We start from the raw sequence: 26552 nt of genomic DNA on the forward strand, positions 1-26552 counted from the left end.
CAGGACCAGCATAAAAGCCAGCACAGAGCCGCTCTCCCTCACACGCTTCTCCCGACGCCTTCTCCTCCTGCTCCTGCAGACAAACAGGTGAGCCTCAAGCCCCTCACCCTCCTGCTCCTGAAACCCTGGCCCCTCTCTTCCAGCACGTTCAGCCCCAGCCTCAGCAGCCTTCATGCCTCCCCACAGCCCCAAAACAGCTGCCACGCTCCCTCACTCTCCTGCATCACCACCCCTCACACCCCCACACCCCTGCCCTACCTCACCCTCCTCTCTTCCAGGCACCCTCCACACCACACCCATGGCCTGCAACACCCTCTGCCGTCCCTGCGGACCCACCCCGCTGGCCAACAGCTGCAACGAGCCCTGTGCCCTGCAATGCCAGGATTCCCGCGTCATCATCAACCCTTCCCCTGTGCTGGTCACCCTGCCAGGACCCATCATGACCTCCTTCCCCCAGAACACCGCCGTCGGATCCACCTCCTCAGCTGCTCTGGGCACTGAACTCAGTGTGCAGGGACAGCCCATCTCTGGTGGATTTGGTGGCTTTGGCCTTGGCTATGGCCTGGGAGGCCTGGGCTGCTATGGCAGAAGGGGCTATGGCTACATCTGCTAAGGGCCCGTAGCACCACCCCTGACACCACCAGCTCTGGCCTCTGGCAACAGCTCCTGCAAGCAAAGCACCTCGGCTGATGGTTGCCCTACTTTCACCTCACCCTGGATCTCTTCAAGTTCTATCCCTTGCCTCTTAATTCTTTTGCAGCAATAAAGTTTTCCTGCATCAAAGCCTCACATCTCCTTTTTGAATTCCAAAGCTCTCACACATTTAACCAACCCACTGCCATGGGGCAGATGGCAAAGGGGCACAACACCTTCCTAAACAATTAGGCTCCCACCAGTAACAACCAAGACTGGTACGGGAAAATTGGTAAAGGGGGTGACCTTCCAAAACAGGACTCAAAGCCATCACTTTCTACACCAAAGCCACTGACAAATCAGTGCTCTCCAGCTCATCAATGGTTCTGGTTAAATCTCACCGTGACAGCACACACTTGACAAAATATCTTCCCAGCAGGAATCTCAATCCTTTACAGTAAAGAGGGGAAACTATCTCACACCAATTAGGCACAAAGTCTGGAGTGTAAGTGCTTCAACTCCCTTGCTCAAGCAGAGTCAGCAAGAGCTTGATCTCCAGCACCATGGACAGCTCAGACTTGGCTCACCCAGCACAGACACTCCACCACCTCTTCCCGCCTGTGACCACCCTGACAATGAAAAATTCTTCCCTTCTTTACCCAAGGAATTCCATCTCTTTTCCCTTTTGCCCTTGGGCTCCTGTCCTGGACATGTGCACTGCTGAGAACAGCCAGGCTCCTTCACTTCATTCCCTGCCAGCAGGAATTTGCAAACTCTGATAACACCCCCATCCTGCCTTGTCTCCTGAGAGTCCCAGCTTTCTCAGCCTCTCTTCTACAAAAGGTCCTCCAGCCCCTTTAGAATCTTTCTGGCCCTGAACTCGACTTGCTTCACTGAGCCTATGGACTTTGTCCAACAATCTTCTGAAACCAATCTTGAACACTGGGGACACCCTTTTAAGTGAGGCTTGAGAGACCTTGTGGTCCCTTTGTTCACTACCAGCTCCACAGGATCCTGCTCTGCAAAGCTCCTACCCAGCCTCTCAGCCCCCAGCACGACCTGGGGCCCATTGCCATTCCTGCCCACATGCAGAATTTCGCATTTTCTGCTCTGGAACTTCAGCAGATGCCTTTAACCCTCAGTCTCCAGCTCCCTCTGACTGGTGGCAGAATCAAGTGGTGCCTCAGCAACTCCATGGGCTGCCAACTTGCTGAGGGGATAACAGTGCCACTGCCCACATCCTTTTTGAGGAGGTCAAACAGAGTTGGCATCATGGATACAACTCTTGACCTCCTTCCCTTGAGACCTTACTCCTTCTAGACTTCGGGCCACTGTTTAACAACCTCTGAGCTTAGGGCCTCAAACTGAACACCCACAGTTCCTTCACCTGCTCCTCATGTGTCTTGGTCTCCTTATCCTTCACCACATTCCCTTTCCACGTGTACAGTCCAGTCCTGTGACCCCACAGGGACCTTCCTAGGCCCTGGTAAAATGAGCACTATGGGTGAACCAACACAAGAGTGTGGTGAGCACGGAAGGCCTCCCTAAATCACAGAAACCACTTTCCCATCACCCACATGAGAAGCCAGGCATATAGACAGGCTTGGGGAGATGGAGGCAAGGAGAGGAAGGAGTGAATGGAATGGAAGAGTCCAGGTGCTCACAGCTAAAGAGAGACAAAGCCCAGATCAGCCTGACACACCTGTGATAGTTTCAGACCCCTCTTCAGCACACAAGCACAAACCCAAAACTATGAGCTCCAATGGGTGACCTCACCGATGACACCCCAGCTCTACAAAGTACCAGTCATCTCTTCAGTCCTCTTTGACACGCACGATCAAAACCTACTTTTGGTTTCAAACACTCACACGTGAAAGGAGGAATGACCACAATGGAAAGGGCAGCTCCTCATGCACAGCACAGCTGCAAAGGCCAGACCAGCCTGATATGGCTGCGGTGGCATGGGGCCCCTCTTCACAGCACACCCACAAACTAAAGCACACAAATGCCACAAAATGACCTCACTGATGACACTCATATTTTTCTTAGGGTTTTGCTGTATATTTTGGTTTCTCTGACACACAACTTCCATGCTGAAGCCTCAAATAACACCTCTCACCTTAAAGCTGCCACCAAGATCAGATGGACATGGTCTGAAAAGCAAGTCATGGAACTGCAGAACTGTGGGAAGGAAACCACTCGCCACATCACTCGCCACATCATGACTCACCAGGCTGGGCCAGGCAAGAGCTGCAGCCCACAAAATGCCCCAGGGTCTGGGACCAAGGCTGTCCCGCCCCTCAAGAATCAGCATAAAAGCCAGCCTAGAACTGCACTCCCTCACATCCTTCTCTTGAACCCTTCTGCTCTGCTGTCATTAAGGTGAGCCACAACCCTCTGACCCTCCTGCTCCTGCAACCCTGGCCCCTCTCTGCCAGCACACTCAGCCCCAGCCTCAGCAGCCCTCACGCCTCCCCACAGCCCCACAACAGCCTCCACACTCTCCCACTCTCCTGCATCACCACCACTCACAGCCCCACAGCCCTGTCCTACCTCATGCTTTCTCTCCCAGGCACCCTCCACACCACACCCATGGCCTGCAACAACCTCTGCCAGCCCTGCGGACCCACCCCGCTGGCCAACAGCTGCAACGAGCCCTGTGCCCTGCAATGCCAGGATTCCCGCGTCATCATCAACCCTTCCCCTGTGCTGGTCACCCTGCCAGGACCCATCATGACCTCCTTCCCCCAGAACACCGCCGTCGGATCCACCTCCTCGGCTGCCGTGGGCACTGAACTCAATGCCCAGGGACAGCCCATCTCTGGTGGATTTGGCTTTGGCCTTGGCTACGGCCTGGGAGGCCTGGGCTGCTACGGCAGAAGGGGCTATGGCTACATCTGCTAAGGGCCCTCGGCACCACCCTGACACAGGGAATTTGATCCTACGGCAACAGCTCCTGCAAGCAAAGCACCTCAGCTAATGGTTGTCCTACTTACACCTTCCACAATCTCTTCCACTTTTTTCTTTTGTCTTTCCAGTGTTTTGCCTCAATAAAGTTCTCTTGCATCAAAGCCTCAGATGACTCTGTTCCTTTTGAATTCCAATGCTCTCACACCCTCACCTGACACATTTATTGCAATGAACAGGCCATTGGGGTGGATGGAAAAGGGGAAAAAACCTTTCTTAACAATTCGGTCACCACCAGGAACCACCAAGTCTGTTATGGCAAGCAGAGACTGGGGGCACACCTTCTAAAACACAACACAAGCCCATTCCCTGATACTCCAAAGACTTCAACCCAATCCTCTCCTGAGCATAAAACTGGAAGAGTCACTCCAGGCCAGCACGCACTTGGCAAAATCTCTTCCCAGCAAGACTCTTGAAACTCCACCACAAATAAAGAAATAACACCATTCACTTGGGCACAAACCCTAGAGTGCAAGCGCTTCCACCCCACTGATCAAGCAGAGTCAGCAAGAGCTGGATTGCCAGCACAATGGACAGCTGACTTTTGGTTCACCCTGGACAGACCCCATCACCTCTTTCACTTTCTCACCACTCTCACAATGAAAAGTTCTTGCCTTCTTTGCCCATAGAATTGCATCCATCTTCCTTTGCGCCCTTCCCCCTTCTCCTTCAGTGCTGAGAACAGCCGGGCTCCCTGGATTCATCCTTTGCCGTCAGGGATTTATACACACTTGTGACACCCCCATCCATCCTCGTCCCCTGGGAATCCCAGCTCGCTCAGCTCTCCTCTAGGAAAGCTTCTCCACCCTTTCAGGATCTTGCTGGTCCTCCACTGGTCTTCTTTCACAGTCAACTGCCCCCATCGTTGCTGAGGATCTTGAAAAGGGTGGGCCTCATGGATGCAACTCCTGACATGCTTCCCTTGAGACTTGACTCCATCTGGACTTCATGCCACTGATCCCCAGCCTCTGGGCCAGCCTCTCAACCACTCTCAGGCCACTCACTGCACTCTCTGGCAACCTGGGCTTCTTCGGGTGCTCTGGGAGTGGAGAATGGGAAGGAGCATCAAAGGCTTCACAAAAGGGTTGACTTCAACAGCAGCCACAGCTCTCCCCTCATGCCCAGGCTGAGTCACTGGCACAGAGCAGACACACAGCTCAGCCAGGCACCATTTCCTCAAGGGAAATCCTCCAAGTGGCCTCACCCATCGGCACTTGCCACAACTCAAGACCACCAAGGCCTGGCTCACCCCTCACCTGCTGCTGCTCCCATCTACCCTCTCCTCCCTTGCTCAGCTGCCCCAACACCCATGGAATCCCTTCAGCTGGAAAAGACTCTTCACATTCAGTCCAACTCTAAAACTAATCTGTGAATGCCACCAATCTCAGAAATGGTCCATTTGTAGAAGACTTACATGTAAAATGGCATCAAGTCCAACTGTTCCTCCATCACTTCTAAAGCCACCATGAAACTACCAAAGTCCAAATCTCCACGGCTTCTAAATTCATTCAGCAACGGTGACTATACCACTCTCCTGGGCAGTCATGTACAGGGCCTGAAATCTCTTCATGTGAAGAAACTTCCCCTGATTCCAAATTCAACCTGCCCTGGGGCCAATTGACTCCGTTCCCTCTTCTCCCATGGTTGGATAAAAGGAAGACAAGACTTAGGTCAAATTATTTCCATTCAGGTCACTCCAGAGGGCAACAAGGACAACCTTGCTCTGAAAATTGAACATCCCCTGTTGCTTCACCTGCTCCTCATGTGTCTTGTTCTCCTTATCCTTCACCGCTTTCCCTTTCCATGTGTCAGAGCCCAGCTGTGTGGCACCACAGTGTGACCTTCCGGGGCCCAAGTAAGATGAGTGCTACAGATGAACCAACACAAGACTTTGGGGAACATGGGAGACCTCCCTAAATCACAGGGATCACTTTCCCATCTCCAAGAGGAAAGCAAAGGCATAGAGACAGGCCTACAGATGTGGAGCCAAGGCGGGGAGGAAGAAAACATGATGAAAGGTCCAGATCTGTCCCTCCAAGTATACCTGCATATCCCAGACCATCCTAACAGACATGGGAGGGAACGGGGCCCGTCTTCACAAGACGGCCACAAACCACAGCACACCGGTGTTGTGGAGTGACTTCATGCATGACACCGCACTGTCCAAAGCTTTGGTCATGTTGCCAGCCCTCCCTGAAAAACAACATGATCATCAAATTCTGGTCTTTATTACTCGCATTTAAAAGCTGCCACCAAGGTCAGATGGAGACACAGACTCCAGAACATGACACGGAATAGCAGAAATATGGCATGGAAAACAATTCCCAACTCATCCCTCACCACGCTGGGTCAGCCAAGAGGCGCTGCCTGCAAAATAGCCCAAGGCCATGGGACAAGGCTGTCCCACCCTGCCAGGACCAGCATAAAAGCCAGCCCAGAGCCGCTCTCCCTCACACACTTCCCCCGACGCCTTCTGCTCCTGCTGACAACCAGGTGAGTCTCAAGCCCCTGACACTTCTGCTCCTGCACCCCTGGCCCTTCTCTTCCACCTGGCTCAGTCCCAGTCTCAGCAGCCCTCACGCCTCCCCACAGCCCCACAACAGCCTCCACACTCCTTCACCCTCCTGCATTGCCACATCTCACACCCCCACATCCCTGTCCTGCCTCACCTCCCTCTCTTCCAGGGACCCTCCACACCACACCCATGGCCTGCAACAACCTCTGCCAGCCCTGCGGACCCACCCCGCTGGCCAACAGCTGCAACGAGCCCTGTGCCCTGCAATGCCAGGATTCTCGCGTCATCATCAACCCTTCCCCTGTGCTGGTCACCCTGCCAGGACCCATCATGACCTCCTTCCCCCAGAACACCGCCGTCGGATCCACCTCCTCGGCTGCCGTGGGCACTGAACTCAATGCCCAGGGACAGCCCATCTCTGGTGGCTTTGGCTTTGGCCTTGGCTACGGCCTGGGAGGCCTGGGCTGCTACGGCAGAAGGGGCTATGGCTACATCTGCTAAGGGCCCTCGGCACCACCCTGACACAGGGAATTTGATCCTACGGCAACAGCTCCTGCAAGCAAAGCACCTCAGCTAATGGTTGTCCTACTTACACCTTCCACAATCTCTTCCACTTTTTTCTTTTGTCTTTCCAATGTTTTGCCTCAATAAAGTTCTCTTGCATCAAAGCCTCAGATGACTCTGTTCCTTTTGAATTCCAATGCTCTCACACCCTCACCTGACACATTTATTGCAATGAACAGGCCATTGGGGTGGATGGAAAAGGGGAAAAAAACCTTTCTTAACAATTCGGTCACCACCAGGAACCACCAAGTCTGTTATGGCAAGCAGAGACTGGGGGCACACCTTCTAAAACACAACACAAGCCCATTCCCTGATACTCCAAAGACTTCGACCCAATCCTCTCCTGAGCATAAAACTGGAAGAGTCACTCCAGGCCAGCACGCACTTGGCAAAATCTCTTCCCAGCAAGACTCTTGAAACTCCACCACAAATAAAGAAATAACACCATTCACTTGGGCACAAACCCTAGAGTGCAAGCGCTTCCACCCCACTGATCAAGCAGAGTCAGCAAGAGCTGGATTGCCAGCACAATGGACAGCTGACTTTTGGTTCACCCTGGACAGACCCCATCACCTCTTTCACTTTCTCACCACTCTCACAATGAAAAGTTCTTGCCTTCTTTGCCCATAGAATTGCATCCATCTTCCTTTGCGCCCTTCCCCCTTCTCCTTCAGTGCTGAGAACAGCCGGGCTCCCTGGATTCATCCTTTGCCGTCAGGGATTTATACACACTTGTGACACCCCCATCCATCCTCGTCCCCTGGGAATCCCAGCTCGCTCAGCTCTCCTCTAGGAAAGCTTCTCCACCCTTTCAGGATCTTGCTGGTCCTCCACTGGTCTTCTTTCACAGTCAACTGCCCCCATCGTTGCTGAGGATCTTGAAAAGGGTGGGCCTCATGGATGCAACTCCTGACATGCTTCCCTTGAGACTTGACTCCATCTGGACTTCATGCCACTGATCCCCAGCCTCTGGGCCAGCCTCTCAACCACTACAGGCCACTCACTGCACTCTCTGGCAACCTGGGCTTCTTCGGGTGCTCTGGGAGTGGAGAATGGGAAGGAGCATCAACGGCTTCACAAAAGGGTTGACTTCAACAGCAGCCACAGCTCTCCCCTCATGCCCAGGCTGAGTCACTGGCACAGAGCAGACACACAGCTCAGCCAGGCACCATTTCCTCAAGGGAAATCCTCCAAGTGGCCTCACCCATCGGCACTTGCCACAACTCAAGACCACCAAGGCCTGGCTCACCCCTCACCTGCTGCTGCTCCCATCTACCCTCTCCTCCCTTGCTCAGCTGCCCCAACACCCATGGAATCCCTTCAGCTGGAAAAGACTCTTCACATTCAGTCCAACTCTAAAACTAATCTGTGAATGCCACCAATCTCAGAAATGGTCCATTTGTAGAAGACTTACATGTAAAATGGCATCAAGTCCAACTGTTCCTCCATCACTTCTAAAGCCACCATGAAACTTCCCAAAGTCCAAATCTCCACGGCTTCTAAATTCATTCAGCAACGGTGACTATACCACTCTCCTGGGCAGTCATGTACAGGGCCTGAAATCTCTTCATGTGAAGAAACTTCCCCTGATTCCAAATTCAACCTGCCCTGGGGCCAATTGACTCCGTTCCCTCTTCTCCCATGGTTGGATAAAAGGAAGACAAGACTTAGGTCAAATTATTTCCATTCAGGTCACTCCAGAGGGCAACAAGGACAACCTTGCTCTGAAAATTGAACATCCCCTGTTGCTTCACCTGCTCCTCATGTGTCTTGTTCTCCTTATCCTTCACCACTTTCCCTTTCCATGTGTCAGAGCCCAGCTGTGTGGCACCACAGTGTGACCTTCCGGGGCCCAAGTAAGATGAGTGCTATAGATGAACCAACACAAGACTTTGGGGAACATGGGAGACCTCCCTAAATCACAGGGATCACTTTCCCGTCTCCAAGAGGAAAGGAAAGGCATAGAGACAGGCCTAGAGATGTGGAGCCAAGGTGGGGAGGAAGAAAACATGATGAAAGGTCCAGATCTGTCCCTCCAAGTATACCTGCATATCCCAGACCATCCTAACAGACATGGGAGGGAACGGGGCCCGTCTTCACAAGATGGCCACAAACCACAGCACACCGGTGTTGTGGAGTGACTTCATGCATGACACCGCACTGTCCAAAGCTTTGGTCATGTTGCCAGCCCTCCCTGAAAAACAACAACATGATCATCAAATTTTGGTCTTTATTACTCGCATTTAAAAGCTGCCACCAAGGTCAGATGGAGACACAGACTCCAGAACATGACACGGAATAGCAGAAATATGGCATGGAAAACAATTCCCAACTCATCCCTCACCACGCTGGGTCAGCCAAGAGGCGCTGCCTGCAAAATAGCCCAAGGCCATGGGACAAGGCTGTCCCACCCTGCCAGGACCAGCATAAAAGCCAGCCCACAGCCGCTCTCCCTCACACACTTCTCCCGACGCCTTCTGCTCCTGCTGACAACCAGGTGAGTCTCAAGCCCCTGACACTTCTGCTCCTGCACCCCTGGCCCTTCTCTTCCACCTGGCTCAGTCCCAGTCTCAGCAGCCCTCACGCCTCCCCACAGCCCCACAACAGCCTCCACACTCCTTCATCCTCCTGCATTGCCACATCTCACACCCCCACATCCCTGTCCTGCCTCACCTCCCTCTCTTCCAGGGACCCTCCACACCACACCCATGGCCTGCAACAACCTCTGCCAGCCCTGCGGACCCACCCCGCTGGCCAACAGCTGCAACGAGCCCTGTGCCCTGCAATGCCAGGATTCCCGCGTCATCATCAACCCTTCCCCTGTGCTGGTCACCCTGCCAGGACCCATCATGACCTCCTTCCCCCAGAACACCGCCGTCGGATCCACCTCCTCGGCTGCTCTGGGCACTGAACTCAGTGCCCAGGGACAGCCCATCTCTGGTGGCTTTGGCTTTGGCCTTGGCTACGGCCTGGGAGGCCTGGGCTGCTACGGCAGAAGGGGCTATGGCTACATCTGCTAAGGGCCCTCGGCACCACCCTGACACAGGGAATTTGATCCTACGGCAACAGCTCCTGCAAGCAAAGCACCTCAGCTAATGGTTGCCCTACTTACACCTTCCACAATCTCTTCCACTTTTTTCTTTTGTCTTTCCAGTGTTTTGCCTCAATAAAGTTCTCTTGCATCAAAGCCTCAGATGACTCTGTTCCTTTTGAATTCCAATGCTCTCTGCTAAGGGCCCGTAGCACCACCCCTGACACCACCAGCTGTGGACTCTGACAACAGCTCCTGCAAGCAAAGCACCGCAGCTGGTGGCTCTCTACTTGTACCTGACACCTGATTCATTCAGCTTCTTCCTTCTCATCATTCTTTCGCTTCAATAAAGTTCTCTTGTACCACAACCTGAGTTGCTGCCTCTTTGTTTTGAATTCCAATGGTCTCACATCCTCATTCTGCGCAATGCCAGCACTCAATTATTACGTGGGATGGAAAGGGAGCAAAGAACATTTCTTATCACATATGTCCCCACCAGTAACAACCAACACTGATATGAGTTACAGGGGAGAGGCGAGACTTTCCAAAACATGACACACAGCCATCACCTCATCTATCAAAGGCTTTGACACAACAATTCTCTCCTGGGCACTGCTATGCCAAAGTCACTTTATACCAGCACACACTTTAAAAATTCTCTTCCCAGCAGCACTCTCGAGTCCTCCCATTGAACAGACGAATAACATCATACACTTGGGCAGGAACTCCTGAGTGCCAATCCTTCCATTTCTCTTCCAGAATCAGGCCCAGCAGGATTTCCAGGATTATGGTCAGTTCAGATTTGGACCTCCAAGAAGAGGGACCCTATTTTCTCTTACACTCTTTGACCTTCCACACACACTGAAAAATTCTGCCTTCCTTTGCCCATGGAATTCCATCTATTTTCTCACCTTTGCACATGCCCCCATTCCCTTCATGCGCACAGTGCTGACAACAGCTGGGCTCCCACACAATGGTGACAGCCCTCCGCCCAGCCTTGTCACCTCAGAGTCTCAGCTCTCTCAGTCTCTCCTCCAGTAAAGATCCACCAGAGCTTTACCTATCTAGTGGCCCTCCACTGGTCTTTGTCCACTATCCCCTTGTTCTTCTTCCTTTCTCAAGGCCAGAACTGTCCACACCACCCACATCGAATCTCCCCAGTGCTCTAAAGAGAGGAAGGGTCCCCTCTCACAATTTCATGGCAGCAATTTTCAGAACTCTCTCTTGGACACTGTTGACACCCCACTGAAGTAATTCCCCACTGCAACCTGCTGGTCACTCTGTTCTCAAACAGCACCACAGGGTCCTGCCCACTAAAGTCACTTTCCAGACACTCAGTCCACTGCATTATCCAGGGCCAAGTACAATTCCTGTCCAGATGCAAAACTTCACATTTCCCTTACTTGAACTTTGGAAGATTCCTTTAACCCTTAGTCTCGAGTTCCTTCTGACCAGTGAAACGGACAAGTGGGGCCTCAGACACTCCATCACCTGCCAGCTTGCGGAAGGGACAACCCTCTGACTGCCCAGAAGGAATGAAAGAGTCCAGGCGCTCATATCTGGCACAGGCGCAAAGCCCAGACCAGCCTGACAGACCTAGGACAGTTTGGGGTACCTCTTCACAAAACAACCACAAACCCAAAACCATGAGTTCTACAGGCTGACCTCACGGATGACACCCCAGCTCTCAAATCTTGGTCACATCTTCAGTCCCCTTTGACACGCACCATCAACACCAGTCTTTGGTTTCAAACACTCACACGTGAAAGGAGAAATGACCACAATGGAAGGGGCAGCTCCTCATGCACAGCACAGCTGCAAAGCCCACACCAGCCTGACATGGCTGCAGTGGCATGGGGCCCCTCTTCACAACACACCCACAAACTAAAGCACAAAAGTGCAGCAAAATGACCTCACTGATGACACCCATATTTTTCTTGGGCTTTTACTGTATATCCTGGTTTCTCTGACACACATCATTCATGCCAATGCACCCAAATTCCAAGTCTCCCATGAAAGCTGACACCAAGGACAGATGGACATGGCCTCAAGAGCCATGACAGGGCAGAGTTGTGGGGAGGAATACTCTCCCCACCTCATGACTTGCAAGTCTGTGACTGACAAAACACAGATGATAGCTCTAGATATGGTACCCTACAAAGAGAATGTTCTTTCTCTGAAAAGTGAATGTTTGCAGTTCCTTTAACTACTCCTCGTGTCTTCTTGTTATCCGGCAACAGTTTTCCTTCCAAGGTTTCACTCACAGCTCAGCAATGGGACCCCTGAGTGAGTCTTTGCTGAGACCACATGAGACGAGCGCTACGGATGAACCAACACAGGACATTGGACAGCAGCGGAGGCATCACAGGGATTGTTCTCCCACATCCAGCAGCAATGGCCTGGCATATAGACAGGTTTAGAATGTTGGCAGCGGGATAGGGAAGGAGAGTATGGAATGGAATGCAAGGGGACACCCATCACGCCCAGAAGAGTTGCAAAGCCCAGATGAGCCTGAGGTGGCTGTGGAGGAAGGAGGACCCTCTCCACAAGACACCCACAAACCACAGCACACCAGGGCCAGGGGGTGACTTCAGTGATGACACACCACTGTCCAAAGCTCTTGTCACGTCCACAGCCCTCCATAAGAAACATCATCATCATCATCAACAGCCTTTGGTCTCTAAGACTTCCATGTCAAAGCTGCCGCCAAGGTCAGATGGACACGGACTCAAAAGCTGGACGTGACACTGCAGAGCTGTGGGACGGAAAACGCTCCCCACCTCAGGACTCACCACTCTGAACCAAACAGGAACTGTGGCCTGCCAAATGCTCCAAGGCCAAGAGAAAAGGCTGTCCCACCCCTCCAGAACGAGCATAAAAGCCGGCACAGAGCCCCACTCCCTAACACACTTCTCCTGACGCCTTCACCTCCTGCTCCCGACAACAACCAGGTGAGTCTCAAGGCCCCGGATCCTCCTGATCCTGCACCCCTGTCCCCACTCTGCCAGCACGCTCAGCCCCAGCCTCAGCAGCCCTCACGCCTCCCCACAGCCCCACAACAGCCTCCACACTCCTTCACCCACCTGCATTGCCACTTCTCACACCCCCACATCCCTGTCCTGCCTCACCTCCCTCTCTTCCAGGGACCCTCCACACCACACCCATGGCCTGCAACAACCTCTGCCAGCCCTGCGGACCCACCCCGCTGGCCAACAGCTGCAACGAGCCCTGTGCCCTGCAATGCCAGGATTCCCGCGTCATCATCAACCCTTCCCCTGTGCTGGTCACCCTGCCAGGACCCATCATGACCTCCTTCCCCCAGAACACCGCCGTCGGATCCACCTCCTCGGCTGCTCTGGGCACTGAACTCAGTGCCCAGGGACAGCCCATCTCTGGTGGATTTGGCTTTGGCCTTGGCTACGGCCTGGGAGGCCTGGGCTGCTATCGCAGAAGGGGTGGCTACATCTGCTAAGGGCCTGCAGCACCACCCCTGACACCACCAGCTCTGGTCTCTCTGGCAACAGCTCATGCAAGTAAAGCACAGTGGCTGATGGTAGCTCTACTTGTACCTCACACTTGGTTCCTTCAGGTTCTTCCTTCTTGCGATTCTTTCGCTTCAATAAAGTTCTCTTGCATCACACCCTGAGTAGCGGTTTCTTTGTTTTGAATTCCACTGGTCTCACATCCTCACTCTGTGCAATGCCAGCACTCATCCATTATGTTGGATGGAACGGGAGCAAAGAACATTTCTTATCACATATGTCCCCACCAGTAACAACCAACACTGACATGGTAAATAATAGAGAGTGGGGGACCTTCCAGAACATGACACAAGGCCATCACCTCATCGGCCAAACACTTTAACACAACAATTCTCTCCTGGGAAGTGCTATGCGAAAGTTGCTCTATGCCAACAGGGACTTGAAAAATTCTCTTCTAAGCAACACTCTTGAGTACTTCCCATGAACAGAGAAATAACATCATGCACTTGGGCAGGAACTCCTGAGTGCAAATGCTTCCATCCTCCTTCCTCAAGCTGGCCCAGCAGGAGCAGGCTTTCCAGGATTATGGCCAGTTCAATTTTGAACCTCCAAGAAGAGGGACCACATGTTCTCTTTCACTGTGTGAACATACCCATACACTGAAAAACTTTTCCTTCCTTTGCACATGGAATTCCATGTATTTTCACTTGTGCAATTTCTTTCTTCCCCTTTATGTCTGCAGTGCTGAGAGCAGCTGGGCTCCCACACAGTAGTGACATCCCCCTGCCCAGCCATGTCTCCCGAGAGTCCCAGCTCTCTCATTGCCTCCTCTAGCAAAGATTCTCCAGCAGTAGTACTGTCTGCTGGCCCTCAACTGGTCTATGTCCCTTGTACTTCTTAACCTGTGGAGGCCATAACTTGCCACACCACTCCATGTGGGATCCCAACAGTGCTCTAAATAGAGGAAGGGCCCCCTCCGCTGACTTCATGGCAGCAATTTTCAGAAATCTGTCTTGGACAGTGGTGCCATCCTTTGAAGTAAAGCCCCACTGCGACCTTAAGGTTCCTTCAGTCTCCACCAGTGAATTTCCAGACACTCAGCCCATAGCCTGACCGAGCCCCTGTGACATTCCTGTCCAGATGTAGAACTTCACATTTACAGCGCTTGAAATGCAGGAGATTCCTTTAACCCCTAGAGTCCATATCCCTTTGAAGGGTCGATCAACCAAGTGGGGTCGCAGACACTCCATCACCGGCCAGCTCACTAAAGGGGCAACTCTCCCACTACCCACATTGAATGGAAGAGTCCAGGTGCTCACACCTGGCACAGGTGCAAAGCCCAGACCAGCCTGAAAGACCTGGGATCGTTTGGGGACCCTCTTCAGCACACAACCACAAACCCAAAACCATGAGTTCTACAGGCTGACCTCACGGATGACACCCCAGCTCTCAAATCTTGGCCCCATCTTCAGTCTCCTTTGACACGCACCGTCAACATCAGCCTTTGGTGTCAAACACTCATGCTTTAAAGGAAGAATGACCATGATGGAAGGGGCAGCTCCTCGTGCACAGCACAGTTGCAAAGCCCACACCAGCCTGACATGGCTGCAGTGGCATGGGGCCCCTCTTCACAACACACCCACAAACTAAAGCACAAAAGTGCCACAAAATGACCTCACTCATGACACCCATATTCTTCTTAGTCTTTTGTTGTGCATTCTGGTTTCTCAGACACACATCACCCATGGCAATGCTCCCAAATATCAAGTCTCACATTAAAGCTGCCAACAAGGTCAGATGGACATGACCTCAGAAGCCATGACAGGCCAGAGTTGTGGGGAAGAATACTCTCTCCGCCTCATGACTTGCAAGTCTGTGACTGACAAAAAAGTTAGGATAACTTTAGATATGGTACCTCTAGAGATTTCCAGGGTCAAGCCTCTTTTTCTGAAAAGTAAATGTCTGCAGTTTCATCAACTTCCCTTCATGTCTTCTTCTTCTCCGGCAACAGTTTTCCATTTTAGGTTTCACTCAGAGACCAGCAATGGGAACCCAGAGTGTGACCTTGCTGAGCCCAGCTGAGATGAGTGCTATGGATGAACCAGCACAAGACATTGGACAACAGGGGAGGAGTCACAGGAATTGTTCTCCCACATCCAGCAGCAATGGCCTGGCATAAAAACAGGTTCAGAATTTGGGCAGCAGGATAGGGAAGGAGTGAATGTCATGCAAAGGGACACCTGTCACCCCCAGAAGAGCTGCAAAGCCATGATGAGCCTGACGTGGCTGTGGGGGAATGAGGATCCTCTCCACAAGACACCCACAAACCACAGCACACCAGGGCCAGGGGGTGACTTCAGTGATGACATCCCACAGTCCAAAGCTCTTGTCACATCTTCACTCCTCCAAAAAAATATCATCATCATCAAACGACTTTGGTCTCTAATACTTGCATTTAAAAGTTGCTGACAAGGTCAGATAGACACCGACTCAAAAGCTGGACATGACACTGTAGAGTTGTGGGATGGAAAACTGTCCGCCACCTCAGGACTCACCACACTGAGCCAACCAGGAACTGTGGCCTGTAAAATGCCCCAAGGCCAAGGGACAAGGCTGTCCCGCCCCTCCAGAACCAGCATAAAAGCCAGCACAGAGCCCCACTCCCTAACACACTTCTCCTGACGCCTTCACCTCCTGCTCCTACCAACAACCAGGTGAGTCTCAAGGCCCCGGATCCTCCTGATCCTGCACCCCTGTCCCCACTCTGCCAGCACGCTCAGCCCCAGCCTCAGCAGCCCTCACGCCTCCCCACAGCCCCACAACAGCCTCCACACTCCTTCACCCACCTGCATTGCCACTTCTCACACCCCCACATCCCTGTCCTGCCTCACCTCCCTCTCTTCCAGGGACCCTCCACACCACACCCATGGCCTGCAACAACCTCTGCCAGCCCTGCGGACCCACCCCGCTGGCCAACAGCTGCAACGAGCCCTGTGCCCTGCAATGCCAGGATTCCCGCGTCATCATCAACCCTTCTCCTGTGCTGGTCACCCTGCCAGGACCCATCATGACCTCCTTCCCCCAGAACACCGCCGTCGGATCCACCTCCTCGGCTGCTCTGGGCACTGAACTCAGTGCCCAGGGACAGCCCATCTCTGGTGGATTTGGCTTTGGCCTTGGCTACGGCCTGGGAGGCCTGGGCTGCTATGGCAGAAGGGGTGGCTACATCTGCTAAGGGCCCTCAGCACCACCCCTGACACCACCAGCTCTGGTCTCTCTGGCAACAGCTCATGCAAGTAAAGCACAGTGGCTGATGGTAGCTCTACTTGTACCTCACACTTGATTCCTTCAGCTTCTTCCTTCTCATCATTCTTTCGCTTCAATAAAGTTCTCTTGCATCACACCCTGAGTAGCGGTTTCTTTGTTTTGAATTCCACTGGTCTCACATCCTCACTCTGTGCAATGCCAGCACTCGTCCATTATGTTGGATGGAACGGGAGCAAAGAACATTTCTTATCACATATGTCCCCACCAGTAACAACCAACACTGACATGGTAAATAATAGAGAGTGGGGGACCTTCCAGAACATGACACAAGGCCATCACCTCATCGGCCAAACACTTTAACACAACAATTCTCTCCTGGGAAGTGCTATGCGAAAGTTGCTCTATGCCAACAGGGACTTGAAAAATTCTCTTCTAAGCAACACTCTTGAGTACTTCCCATGAACAGAGAAATAACATCATGCACTTGGGCAGGAACTCCTGAGTGCAAATGCTTCCATCCTCCTTCCTCAAGCTGGCCCAGCAGGAGCAGGCTTTCCAGGATTATGGCCAGTTCAATTTTGAACCTCCAAGAAGAGGGACCACATGTTCTCTTTCACTGTGTGAACATACCCATACACTGAAAAACTTTTCCTTCCTTTGCACATGGAATTCCATGTATTTTCACTTGTGCAATTTCTTTCTTCCCCTTTATGTCTGCAGTGCTGAGAGCAGCTGGGCTCCCACACAGTAGTGACATCCCCCTGCCCAGCCATGTCTCCCGAGAGTCCCAGCTCTCTCATTGCCTCCTCTAGCAAAGATTCTCCAGCAGTAGTACTGTCTGCTGGCCCTCAACTGGTCTATGTCCCTTGTACTTCTTAACCTGTGGAGGCCATAACTTGCCACACCACTCCATGTGGGATCCCAACAGTGCTCTAAATAGAGGAAGGGCCCCCTCCGCTGACTTCATGGCAGCAATTTTCAGAAATCTGTCTTGGACAGTGGTGCCATCCTTTGAAGTAAAGCCCCACTGCGACCTTAAGGTTCCTTCAGTCTCCACCAGTGAATTTCCAGACACTCAGCCCATAGCCTGACCGAGCCCCTGTGACATTCCTGTCCAGATGTAGAACTTCACATTTACAGCGCTTGAAATGCAGGAGATTCCTTTAACCCCTAGAGTCCATATCCCTTTGAAGGGTCGATCAACCAAGTGGGGTCGCAGACACTCCATCACCGGCCAGCTCACTAAAGGGGCAACTCTCCCACTACCCACATTGAATGGAAGAGTCCAGGTGCTCACACCTGGCACAGGTGCAAAGCCCAGACCAGCCTGAAAGACCTGGGATCGTTTGGGGACCCTCTTCAGCACACAACCACAAACCCAAAACCATGAGTTCTACAGGCTGACCTCACGGATGACACCCCAGCTCTCAAATCTTGGCCCCATCTTCAGTCTCCTTTGACACGCACCGTCAACATCAGCCTTTGGTGTCAAACACTCATGCTTTAAAGGAAGAATGACCATGATGGAAGGGGCAGCTCCTCGTGCACAGCACAGTTGCAAAGCCCACACCAGCCTGACATGGCTGCAGTGGCATGGGGCCCCTCTTCACAACACACCCACAAACTAAAGCACAAAAGTGCCACAAAATGACCTCACTGATGACACCCATATTCTTCTTAGTCTTTTGTTGTGCATTCTGGTTTCTCAGACACACATCACCCATTGCAATGCTCCCAAATACCAAGTCTCACATTAAAGCTGCCACCAAGGTCAGATGGACATGACCTCAGAAGCCATGACAGGCCAGAGTTGTGGGGAAGAATACTCTCTCCGCCTCATGACTTGCAAGTCTGTGACTGACAAAAAAGATAGGATAACTCCAGATATGGTACCTCTAGAGATATCCAGGGTCAACCCTCTTTTTCTGAAAAGTAAATGTCTGCAGTTTCATCAACTGCCCTTCATGTCTTCTTCTTCTCCGGCAACAGTTTTCCATTTTAGGTTTCACTCAGAGACCAGCAATGGGAACCCAGAGTGTGACCTTGCTGAGCCCAGCTGAGATGAGTGCTATGGATGAACCAGCACAAGACATTGGACAACAGGGGAGGAGTCACAGGAATTGTTCTCCCACATCCAGCAGCAATGGCCTGGCATAAAAACAGGTTCAGAATTTGGGCAGCAGGATAGGGAAGGAGTGAATGTCATGCAAAGGGACACCTGTCACCCCCAGAAGAGCTGCAAAGCCATGATGAGCCTGACGTGGCTGTGGGGGAATGAGGATCCTCTCCACAAGACACCCACAAACCACAGCACACCAGGGCCAGGGGGTGACTTCAGTGATGACATCCCACAGTCCAAAGCTCTTGTCACATCTTCACTCCTCCAAAAAAATATCATCATCATCAAACGACTTTGGTCTCTAATACTTGCATTTAAAAGTTGCTGACAAGGTCAGATAGACACCGACTCAAAAGCTGGACATGACACTGTAGAGTTGTGGGATGGAAAACTGTCCGCCACCTCAGGACTCACCACACTGAGCCAACCAGGAACTGTGGCCTGTAAAATGCCCCAAGGCCAAGGGACAAGGCTGTCCCGCCCCTCCAGAACCAGCATAAAAGCCAGCACAGAGCCCCACTCCCTAACACACTTCTCCTGACGCCTTCTCCTCCTGCTCCTACCAAAAACCAGGTGAGTCTCAAGGCCCCGGATCCTCCTGATCCTGCACCCCTGTCCCCACTCTGCCAGCATGCTCAGCCCCAGCCTCAGCAGCCCTCACGCCTCCCCACAGCCCCACAACAGCCTCCACACTCCTTCACCCACCTGCATTGCCACTTCTCACACCCCCACATCCCTGTCCTGCCTCACCCCCCTCTCTTCCAGGGACTCTCCACACCACACCCATGGCCTGCAACAACCTCTGCCAGCCCTGCGGACCCACCCCGCTGGCCAACAGCTGCAACGAGCCCTGTGCCCTGCAATGCCAGGATTCCCGCGTCATCATCAACCCTTCCCCTGTGCTGGTCACCCTGCCAGGACCCATCATGACCTCCTTCCCCCAGAACACCGCCGTCGGATCCACCTCCTCGGCTGCTCTGGGCACTGAACTCAGTGCCCAGGGACAGCCCATCTCTGGTGGATTTGGCTTTGGCCTTGGCTATGGCCTGGGAGGCCTGGGCTGCTACGGCAGAAGGGGTGGCTACATCTGCTAAGGGCCCGCAGCACCACCCCTGACACCACCAGCTGTGGACTCTGACAACAGCTCCTGCAAGCAAAGCACCGCAGCCGCTGGCCGCTCTACTAGTACCTGACACCTGATTCCTTCAGCTTCTTCCTTCTCATCATTCTTTCGCTTCAATAAAGTTCTCTTGCACCACAACCTGAGTTGCTGCCTCTTTGTTTTGAATTCCAATGGGCTCACATCCTCATCCTGTGCAATGCCAGCACTCAATTATTACGTGGGATGGAAAGGGAGCAAAGAACATTTCTTATCACATATGTCCCCACCAGTAACAACCAACATTGACATGGCAAACAGGGGAGAGGCGAGACTGTCCAGAACATGACACACAGCCATCACCTCATCTATCAAAGGCTTTGACACAACAATTCTCTCCTGAGCACTGCCATGCCTAAGTCACTTTATACCAGCACACACTTGAAAAATTCTCTTCCCAGCAGCACTCTCGAGACCTCCCACTGAACAGACGAATAACATCATACACGTGGGCAGGAACTCCTGAGTGCCAATCCTTCCATTTCTCTTCCAGAATCAGGCCCAGCAGGATTTCCAGGATTATGGTCAGTTCAGTTTTGGACCTCCAAGAAGAGGGACCCTATTTCCTCTTACACTCTTTGACCTTCCACACACACTGAAAAATTCTGCCTTCCTTTGCCCATGGAATTCCATCTATTTTCTCACCTTTGCACATGCCCCTTTTACCTGCATGCGCGCAGAGCTGACAACAGCTGGGCTCCCACACAATGGTGACAGCCCTCCGCCCAGCCTTGTCACCTCAGAGTCTCAGCTCTCTCAGTCTCTCCTCCAGTAAAGATCCACCAGAACTTTACCTATCTAGTGGCCCTCCACTGGTCTTTGTCCACTATCCCCTTGTTCTTCTTCCTTTCTCAAGGCCAGAACTGTCCACACCACCCACACTGAATCTCCCCAGTGCTCTAAAGAGAGGAAGGGTCCCCTCTCACAATTTCATGGCAGCAATTTTCAGAACTCTCTCTTGGACACTGTTGACACCCCACTGAAGTAATTCCTCACTGCAACCTGCTGGTCACTCTGTTCTCAAACAGCACCACAGGGTCCTGCCCACTAACGTCACTTTCCAGACACTCAGTCCACTGCATTATCCAGGGCCAAGTACAATTCCTGTCCAGATGCAAAACTTCACATTTCCCTTACTTGAACTTTGGAAGATTCCTTTAACCCTTAGTCTCGAGTTCCTTCTGACCAGTGAAACGGACAAGTGGGGCCTCAGACACTCCATCACCTGCCAGCTTGCGGAAGGGACAACCCTCTGACTGCCCAGAAGGAATGAAAGAGTCCAGGCGCTCATATCTGGCACAGGCGCAAAGCCCAGACCAGCCTGACAGACCTAGGACAGTTTGGGGTACCTCTTCACAAAACAACCACAAACCCAAAACCATGAGTTCTACAGGCTGACCTCACGGATGACACCCCAGCTCTCAAATCTTGGTCACATCTTCAGTCCCCTTTGACACGCACCATCAACACCAGCCTTTGGTTTCAAACACTCACACGTGAAAGGAGAAATGACCACAATGGAAGGGGCAGCTCCTCATGCACAGCACAGCTGCAAAGCCCACACCAGCCTGACATGGCTGCAGTGGCATGGGGCCCCTCTTCACAACACACCCACAAACTAAAGCACAAGAGTGCCACAAAATTACCTCACTGCTGACACCCATATTTTTCTTGGGCTTTTACTGTATATCCTGGTTTCTCTGACACACATCATTCATGCCAATGCACCCAAATTCCAAGTCTCCCATGAAAGCTGACACCAAGGACAGATGGACATGGCCTCAAGAGCCATGACAGGGCAGAGATGTGGGGAGGAATACTCTCCCCACCTCATGACTTGCAAGTCTGTGACTGACAAAACAGATATGATAGCTCTAGATATGGTACCCTACAAAGAGAATGTTCTTTCTCTGAAAAGTGAATGTTTGCAGTTCCTTTAACTACTCCTCATGTCTTCTTGTTATCCGGCAACAGTTTTCCTTCCAAGGTTTCACTCACAGCTCAGCAATGGGACCCCCGAGTGTGACTTTGCTGAGACCACATGAGACGAGCGCTACGGATGAACCAACACAGGGCATTGGACAGCAGCGGAGGCATCACAGGGATTGTTCTCCCACATCCAGCAGCAATGGCCTGGCATATAGACAGGTTTAGAATGTTGGCAGCGGGATAGGGAAGGAGAGAATGGAATGGAATGCAAGGGGACACCCATCACGCCCAGAAGAGTTGCAAAGCCCAGATGAGCCTGAGGTGGCTGTGGGGGAAGGAGGACCCTCTCCACAAGACACCCACAAACCACACCACACCAGGGCCAGGGGGTGACTTCAGTGATGACACACCACTGTCCAAAGCTCTTGTCACGTCCACAGCCCTCCATAAAAAACATCATCATCATCATCAACAGCCTTTGGTCTCTAAGACTTCCATGTCAAAGCTGCCGCCAAGGTCAGACGGACACGGACTCAAAAGCTGGACATAACACTGCAGAGCTGTGGGATGGAAAACGCTCCCCACCTCAGGACTCACCACTCTGAGTCAGCCAGAAACTGTGGCCTGCCAAATGCCCCAAAGCCAAGAGACAAGGCTGTCCCACCCCTCCAGAACCAGCATAAAAGCCGGCACAGAACCTCTCTCCCTCACACACTTCTCCTGACGCCTTCACCTCCTGCTCCCGCCAACAACCAGGTGAGTCTCAAGGCCCCGGATCCTCCTGATCCTGCACCCCTGTCCCCACTCTGCCAGCACGCTCAGCCCTAGCCTCAGCAGCCCTCACGTCTCCCCACAGCCCCAAAACAGCCTCCACACTCCTTCACCATCCTGCATTGCCACTTCTCACACCCCCACATCCCTGTCCTGCATCACCCCTCTCTCTTCCAGGAACCCTCCACACCACAGCCATGGCCTGCAACAACCTCTGCCAACCCTGCGGACCCACCCCGCTGGCCAACAGCTGCAACGAGCCCTGTGCCCTGCAATGCCAGGATTCCCGCGTCATCATCAACCCTTCCCCTGTGCTGGTCACCCTGCCAGGACCCATCATGACCTCCTTCCCCCAGAACACCGCTGTCGGATCCACCTCCTCGGCTGCTCTGGGCACTGAACTCAGTGCCCAGGGACAGCCCATCTCTGGTGGATTTGGCTTTGGCCTTGGCTACGGCCTGGGAGGCCTGGGCTGCTATGGCAGAAGTGGTGGCTACATCTGCTGAGGGCCTGCAGCACCACCCCTGACACCACCAGCTCTGGCCTCTGGCCACAGCTCCTGCTAGCAAAGCACCGCTGCTGGTGGCCGCTCTACTTGTACTTGACACCTGATTCCTTCAGCTGCTTCCTTCTCATCATTCTTTCACTTCAATAAAGTTCTCTTGCATCACAACCTGAGTCCCTCCCTCTTCTTGCTGAATTCCAATGGTCTCACATCCTCATCCTGTGCAATGCCAGCACTCAATTATTACGTGGGATGGAAAGGGAGCAAAGAACATTTCTTATCAGATATGTCCCCACCAGTAACAACCAACACTGACATGAGTTACAGGGGAGAGGGAGACTTTCCAAAACATTATACACAGCCATCAGCTGATCTGCCAAAGCCTTGGTCACAACAATTCTCCCCTGGGCACTGCTATGCCAAAGTCACTCTATGCCAGCACACACTTGAAAAATTCTTTTCCCAGCAGCACTCTTGAGTCCTCCCAGTGAACAGAGGAAAAGGATCCACTTTTGCAGGAAAACTGGAGAGCAAGTGCTTCCATCTCCTCTGGTCAAGCAGACACAGGAAGTGCAGGATTTCCAAGATTATGGCCAGTTCAGTTTTGGATCTCCAAGAAGAGGGACCCCAATTTCTTTTACACTCTGTGACCATCCACACACACTGAAAAATACTTGCCTCCTTTGCCTTAGGTATCCACTTTTTTTCAAATGTGCATGTGCCTTCTTTCCCTTCATGTGTGCAGTGCTGAGAATGGCTGGGCTCCCACACACTGGTGACACCATCCTGCCCTGCCTTGTCTCCTCAGAGTCCCAGTTCTCTCAGTCTCTCCTCTAGTGAGGATCCACCAGGCTTTTAAGTATCTGGTGGCCTTCAAGGGGACTTTGTCCACTATCACCTTGTGCTTCTTCACCTGTCGAGGACAGAACTGTCCACACTACTTCACATGCCATCCCACCAGTGCTCTAAAGAGAGGAAGGGCCACCACTCTGATCCTCATGGCAACAATTTTCTGAAATCTGTCTTGGACACGGGTGATAGTGACTGAAGTAATACCCCACTGCAGCCCTCTGGTCTCCCTGTTCTCCACCAGCACCACAGGGTCCTGCGCACAAAATCCAAACTTCAGATCCTCAGCCCACAGCATTATCCAGGGTCAAGTACTATTCCTTTCCAGATGCAGAGCCTCACATTGACATTGCTTGAATTTCAGGAGATTCCTTTAACCCCTTGACTCCAGACCACTCTAAGTGGTGGAGAGGTCAAGAAGTGCCTCAGACACTTAATCATCACCCAACATACTCTCCTACTGCCCACGTGGAACAGAAGAGTTGAGGTGCTCACACCTGGCACAGGTGCAAAGCCCAGACCAGCTTGACAGACCTGGGATAGTTTGGGGCCTCTCTAAAGAACACACCCACAAACCCAAAACCATGAGTTCCATTGGATGACATCACTGATGACACCCCAGCTCTCCAAATCGTGGTCACATCTTCAGCCCCCTTTGACACGCATCATCAACACCAGCCTTTGGTTTCAAACACTCACACTTTAAAAGTGGAATGACCATGATGGAAGGGGCAGCTCCTCATGCACAGCACAGCTGCAAAGCCCACACCAGCCTGACATGGCTGCAGTGGAATGGGGTCCCTCTTCACAGCACATCTACAAACTAAATCACAAAAGTGCCACAAAATTACCTCACTGATGACACCCATGTTTTTCCTGGGCTTTTGTTATATATTTTTGTTTTTCTGACACACATCTTCCAGGAAAATCCTCCCAAATACCAACTCTCACTTTAAAGACACCACCAAGGTCAGATGGACATACCCTCAAGAGCAGGAGATGACACTCAAGGATTGAGGGAAGGAAAACAGTCCCCAAATCAAGAACTGCAAATCTATGCCACACAAAACCAACATTACAATTTCCATTCAAGAATAAATAGAGTGTAATAAGATTAACTGTTTGGTTTTGAAAAATAAATTTTGACAGTTCCTTCAACTACTCCTCAAGTCTTTTTCGTATTCTTCACCAGTTCTCCTTTCTTGGTTTCACTCAGAGCCCCGCAATGGGACCCCAGAGTCTGAACTTGCTGGGCCCCATTGAGACGAGCGCTTCGGATCAACCAACACAAGACATTGGAGAGCAGCAGAGGTGTCACAGGAATTGCTCTCCCATATCCAGTAGCAATGGCCTGGCATACAAACAGATTTAGAATGTTGGCAACAGGACAGGGAGGGAGAGAACATGACAGGGAGGGAGAGAACATGACAGAAGGGGACACCTGTCACCCCCAGTAGAGCTGCAAAGCTCAGATGAGCCTGACGTGGCTGTGGGGGAATGAGGACCCTCTCCATAAGACACCCACAAACCACAGCACACCAGGGCCAGGGGGTGACTTCAGTGACGATACCCCACAATCCAAAGCTCAGGTCACGTTTACAGTCCTCGTAAAAAACATCATCACCCACAGTATTTGGTCAATAACACCAGCATGTCAAAGCTGCTGCCAAGGTCAGATGGACACGGACTCAAAAGCTGGACATGACATTGCAGAGTTGAGGTATGGACAACACTCCCCACCTCAGGACTCACCACTTTGAGTCAGCCAGGAACTGTGGCCTGCCAAATGCCCCAAGGCCGAGGGACAAGGCTGTCCCGCCCCTTCAGAACCAGCATAAAAGCCGGCACAGAGCCGCTCTCCCTCACACACTTCTCCTGACGCATTCTGTCCTGCTCCTGCAAAGAACCAGGTGAGTCTCAAGCCTCTGACCATGCTGCTCCGGCACCCATGGCCCCTCTCTTCCAGCATGCTCACCCCCAGCTGCAGCAGCCCTCACGCCTCCCCACAGCCAAACAACAGCCTCCACACTCGTTCATTCCCCTGCATCGCCACCACTTGCAACCCCCTCATCCCTGTCCTGCCTCATCCCTTCTCTTTCAGGAACCCTCCACACCACAGCCATGGCCTGCAACAGCCTCTGCCAACCCTGCGGACCCACCCCGCTGGCCAACAGCTGCAACGAGCCCTGTGCCCTGCAATGCCAGGATTCCCGCGTCATCATCAACCCTTCCCCTGTGCTGATCACCCTGCCAGGACCCATCATGACCTCCTTCCCCCAGAACACCGCCGTCGGATCCACCTCCTCGGCTGCTCTGGGCACTGAACTCAGTGCCCAGGGACAGCCCATCTCTGGTGGATTTGGCTTTGGCCTTGGCTACGGCCTGGGAGGCCTGGGCTGCTATGGCAGAAGGGGCTATGGCTACATCTGCTAAGGGCCCTCAGCACCACCCCTGACACCACCAGCTCTGGTCTCTCTGGCAACAGCTCCAGAAAGCAAAGCACCTCGGCTGGTGGTTGCCCTACTTCTACCTTATGCCGTATCTCTTCAAATTATTTTCTTTGCCTTTTCATTCTTTTGCAGCAATAAAGATTTCCTGCATTAAAACCTCACGTTTCCTCTTCTTTTTTGAATTCCAAACAGCTCACACCCTCATCCATGGTGTGCAGGGCAAAGGGGCACAACACCTTCCAAAACAAGTAGGCACCCACCAGCAATAACCAAGACTGGCACGGAAGCTGGGTTGAAGGGTGACAGAACAT

At 52.4% G+C, this 26552-nt stretch overlaps 1 protein-coding gene across 5 annotated transcripts in view; it reads right to left on the reverse strand.

Annotated features, from left to right (window-relative positions):
• LOC137463367 (feather beta keratin-like) overlaps window positions 1-26552 on the reverse strand; it is a 92193-nt gene that overhangs the window by 46305 nt on the left and 19336 nt on the right. The window contains exon 2 of one of the 5 annotated variants that reach the window (XR_010993952.1): window positions 4651-4734. The exons of 3 other annotated variants lie outside the window; for them this stretch is intronic. The gene's annotated coding sequence lies outside the window, so the exon portion shown is untranslated. Of the gene's footprint in view, window positions 1-4650; window positions 4735-7717; window positions 7814-26552 lie in introns of those variants that run through there. One more of the 5 variants, XR_010993939.1, reaches the window with a different exon arrangement.

The sequence above is a fragment of the Anomalospiza imberbis genome, chromosome 1, assembly GCF_031753505.1.
Source record: "Anomalospiza imberbis isolate Cuckoo-Finch-1a 21T00152 chromosome 1, ASM3175350v1, whole genome shotgun sequence".
NCBI lineage: Eukaryota > Metazoa > Chordata > Aves > Passeriformes > Viduidae > Anomalospiza > Anomalospiza imberbis.